Raw genomic sequence first — 5,203 nt, 5'->3', positions numbered from 1 at the left:
TTTAATGAAAGGATCTGGATATTTTTGAACAGCTTCTAGCCATTTTTCTTCTATCATTGTGTATTCTGAGCATGTATTTTGTATTTAAAAGCAATAAGTGAGAAAAACTCGACAGTAAGCTCCTGGGTTTAAATTCTGTGGTTTTCACAGAAATAACAATTATCCTACTTTGAATGAAACCAAATTCAGGTCTACTGGTTTGTCTGTTAAAAAGTAAAAAACAAACAAATACAATAAATAAAATTATGGTTCTCCATCGAGGCTCCATACACACAGAAAACTGACTGCACATTCTAAATATTCTACAGCCTGTGCTGTTTTTTACCAAGTCTTTACCTCCTGTGGAGTAATTGGAGAAAATGAACAGAGGACTTCATGAAGATTAATATCTTTTACGTCTGCTCATTGCTATTCTAGCCTCTGTTCACACGTAATACATTTATTTTAGGGTGCAAAGGAATCAAATATGACAATATGAAAGACTTCACTGAATGGCTGACTTATTTGAAAGATTTCACCATGCTATGTACATTTGTAATGAGAAGAGTTCTGTGTGAACTCTCATTCAGTGCCATGCAAGCTTTGTCTCCTTAGGTATATCAAAGTGGTAACAAGAAAGAAAATAAGCAGGGGGTTTTATTATAGAAACATGACAACACTAGGAATTACAGGTTCTACCAGTGCTTTTGTAATATTTTGCATTTGCTTATTTTTAAAAACAAATTAAAATACATTTAATGCAAAGTTTTAATCCAAGCTATTAGATCTTTTCCTCTAGGCCAAGTGGAAAACTCTTAGGAGAGGGGCAAAGATTAGCAAGAATTTAACAAAAGTCAGTGCATTGTAATCCCTTATCCTTATCCTTCTTTAGGTCAGGACAAAACAGAACAACATTCAGAAGGGGACAGAGAACAAATTTAAACTAAACAGAGGACATTACCTCTCAAGATTTCCTTCTACTGGAGCAAATCAGAACGAACCAAGTTAAGAAATGTAAGTCAGAAACACCAATAAAATCAGGACTGTCAAAACATTTAAAGATATCTTCTGCTGTTGGAATTATTTGAATTTTCTGTACCCTTTGTAAAGTTGGCTTGTCTAAATTTGAAAAGAGCAAACCAATACATCAGTGGCAGAAGAGTTAATGTAAAGCAATGAATAGTAATAAAGATCATAGAAGGACAATTACTCGTAAAGAGGAGCATGAAACTACCTCAAAAAGCTTATTTTACCCCCTTTTTTTTAAAAAAAAAAAGCAACTTACATTCTTGGGACCTATTACTGAGAAATACTATATTAATTTATTTTTAACAGTAACGGTCTATAAAGGAATGAATGGGAAAAGATTCATTCCTTGAAAATCTAACTGCTGTGATTATTCTTTCATTTGAGAGTCCTGAATATTTGATCTAATTCTGTTAGTACCTCCAGATTCTAAAAAGTTATCTGTCCCAATATTCTGTCCACATTTATTTGTGTCCACATCTAAGTATGCCTGAGAGGCATCTGATATATGCTCATCCATACAGCCTTAGCTGTGCCACTTACCCATAAACCATTTAAATGCTTTTGAACAAGGTCCTTTTACTGTCACTGTAGCTCCTGTGGTTTGTCTGCATTATCCATCCTGGGACTGGAATCTAAAGTCAGTCCATACTGGGGTGCTATATACTGCCATTTCACCTAGAGTTTCTACAAATATGTCCTGAGACCCAAAGATTTGCACAGCCCTACAGCTTCATCCACACTGCAGTAATCAAGCCACTCTTAAAATGCTCCAGGCATGATTCAGTGCTAAGGCATTACAGAAAATTTCAGAAATTTACCAATGGTGTTTTACAGGGATACAATTGCATTAGTATAAGTTTAATCACTGGGCCACAAAAGACTGTTTCCAAATCACATTACTTCTTCTCTGTAGAATATTACCAGATATTCTGTACTTAATTTTCAGCAATTATAAGTATGTAAGTATATATATAAGTATATAAGTATGTAACTTACCTAATAGATAAGGATACTTATTGCCTCCTTAGTAGAAGGATCAAACTTTCAGATAGCAAATGCAAAGAAAGATATTACTTCCTTGAGTAGACGGACATGTCAGTCAAGACTAAAATTTTCTTTGGGAAGGAAAATAAATGGAGGAAACGTTACAAGTGCTGAATGAGTCATAGTTGAAGGTATTCTGCATAGGTAAAGCCTCCTAAAAGGTCTCACGTATTTTTTAAGAATGTGTGGTAGAAAAAATGCACAGAATCATGCTCAAAGTTTTAAATCCACACACTGGAATTCCAGATAAGTATGTTAAAAAACACACTTGCTTGAGAAAGCTAGAACGCTATCATGAATAATTTGATAAATACGATTGCAAGAGTTCTTTGTTTTCCTCAGTGAGACAGAACACATTTTCTTTAGCACCTTGTGAAGAGCAACTATAAATACTAAAAAAAAAATTGTTTTTATCCATTAAGCCTGAGCACACATTCCTAGGGGGTTATTGATTATCTCTTCGTCTATCTTTCAAAGCTGGACACTACATTTGCTACTCTGGAAATCTAAACCACTTCACATGTTGGACTGATTCACATGTTTGAGAACCCTTCAGTCATTCAATTAGAACCGGTTAACATAAATGAGCTTATAAGGAAAAAAGAAACCACCACCACCAACAAAAAAAAGATTATGTGGTTCAAAATCTAATCCTATTGCTAAAGCTTCCTCACAGGAAAGATCTATTCTTATCATCTTAGCAAAATACTATTGATAAAACATTTATTTTTAAATAAAAGGCATAAAAAGAAATTGCTTTGCTGGCCCACTGAGGCTTAAAGCCTGAGGAATCAATATTCCTATATTTTATGTTCATTATAGCTCAATAGTTGTTCTTCCTTTATGCTGCTGAAATCCATTTTGAAAGCTTTTTGAATCATTAACCCTGAGAAACAGGGTTCCGACTTCTGATACCAGTCAAGGAACCTGGTTTCCTCCAGATTTAATATTGTTTTACAATACATTAATATTGTTTTACAAGGCATTACAAAACAGACTCCAATTAAAAGAGTCATAAAATTTTCTAATTACTACCAAGAACAACTTCAAAAATCACAATTATAAAATATCTTAAGTGGAGTTTATTTATGAAGAGTTGGATGATTGTCTCAGACCAAAAAAAAACAGATGAGAGCATTTTGTTTCCATTTAGACTGCTTTGAAGCAATCTGTGATGACTGTGGTATCTACATTGGTACCATGGCTCATTTCCACTTAAAACTCATTTTAAGTGTATGGATATGTCTCAGTGTGTTTTCACATGATCCACACAATAATCTTGCTACCATAAACCTATAGTATGCTCAATTTAGACCCTTTACCGCGCTCCAAGAATAGTTTGCTAACAGTCTGAGGCCATTGACTTCAACAACAGTATGGATACAGAAACACAATATTAAAAAATCTACACATTATGCTGGCTGTGGCCTAAAAAAAGTAGCAATGGAGAACCATTTGTCACTGTTAGTCACACCTATTAGTTCATATTTGTCACCAACCTTCACTACTGATCATATTACATATAAAAAATGTTTTTAAATCACAGGAAAAAAAAAAACAACGAAACAACCACCACATATAATATTTAAAAACACAGTTCCTTGATTGAAAATTACTTTCTTTCATTATTCAATCAGAAAGATTCTCACAAATCACACAATGTGTTTTTTATCCAACAAAGCTTATCCTCAAAGGAGAAAGAACTGGGCACTTTTCAGTTCTGGAGTATTCAGAGAGCCTATTATCCCAGCATGAAATCCGTAGAGCATGTAGAAAATAAAAGAGCAAGAGCTTTTCAAAATTATACATTTCTACTTTGGAAAAATAGCAACATTGCAATTTCAGACTTCGGTTCTGTTTATCTAAAGGTTATATAAAGCATCAACTCATTAAGATTCCAGAAGCTTCACAATGAGGTTTTATTATAACTTATCTATAGGATTTGACTGAACTTTTTTTTTACTTAAACAGTATGAGAAATTTTCAGATTTGTTCAAGAGGTTTTTTGTCTTGGACACCACAGCAAAATCATAGAATCCATGGAATAGCTTGGGTTGGAAAGGACCTTAAAGATAATTTATTTCCAATAGCCTTCCATGGGCAGGGTTACTGCACACTATATCAGGTTGCCTAAGGCCTCATCCATTCTGGCCTTGAGTACTTCCACTTCGCATTTAAAAGTGAGCGTTTAATCTATCTATCAGAGACCCCATAGTGGTAATTGCAAGACCAAGCCTAACAAGATACTCAAAGAGTTACCTTGAGTTTTTATGTTGGCAGATTGTACTACCTGATCACATATAGTCTCATGATCACTGTTAAAATATCAGACTTTATCTAGATATATCATTATACTTTCACTATGAGAGATACCTGGTCTCATTACATATCTGGCTAGGTAGCAAGTTGGATCACCAGGACTCTCTCAACTCCTGAGCCTCAACTAGTATCTTGCTTTCCTACATTACACTGGCCTGTCTCAACAAGATTTCCCCCATAACAATGCTCAGGCACAGCTGGGATACCATATGCTAAAGACAATCCCCAGAAATCAATATATAAAAGGAAACACCAAATTTGGGCTTCTCTCTGCATAATCCTCCAAAAGTATTCCAGTAGGATTTAATACCTTAAACATTTCCATATGCCTGCATGCCACACCCCATGATATATTTCATGCATTCTGAGTTTCGCACAGTTCTCATGTTACTTCATGCTATTAACACTTTAAAATGACTCCCTCCACCCAAATGCAAACATAATAATAATTTTGTCTTGGGCTGAAGCCAGGGAGAAATACAAGGAATATATAATGGGCAATGATCTCTGTTTTAGTAGAAGTACAAAAACAGTGCAGGATACAGATATTGGGTAATTATTTACTTCATTACAATATACAAAGTATGACTACAACAGAATGACAGGTGTAGATCAGTCAGATTTTCTCTTGTGTATATATGCATTTGGAAGGTTAGTCAGGGGTTAGAAAAGGAAATATAATAAATGGCTTTTGGAACAATTTTAAAAATTATTGAAAAATCTTTTCATGCCTATTTAAAGAGTAGTTCTCCACTCTCTCTTTGATTTATTTATTTATTTATTTTTTGCTGGCATAGATTGAACTTTATTATTAGAGATAGAAAATGATCTC

The sequence above is a fragment of the Meleagris gallopavo genome, chromosome 6 (assembly GCF_000146605.3).
Source record: "Meleagris gallopavo isolate NT-WF06-2002-E0010 breed Aviagen turkey brand Nicholas breeding stock chromosome 6, Turkey_5.1, whole genome shotgun sequence".
NCBI classification, from domain to species: domain Eukaryota; kingdom Metazoa; phylum Chordata; class Aves; order Galliformes; family Phasianidae; genus Meleagris; species Meleagris gallopavo.
This window is presented reverse-complemented; position numbering follows the sequence as displayed.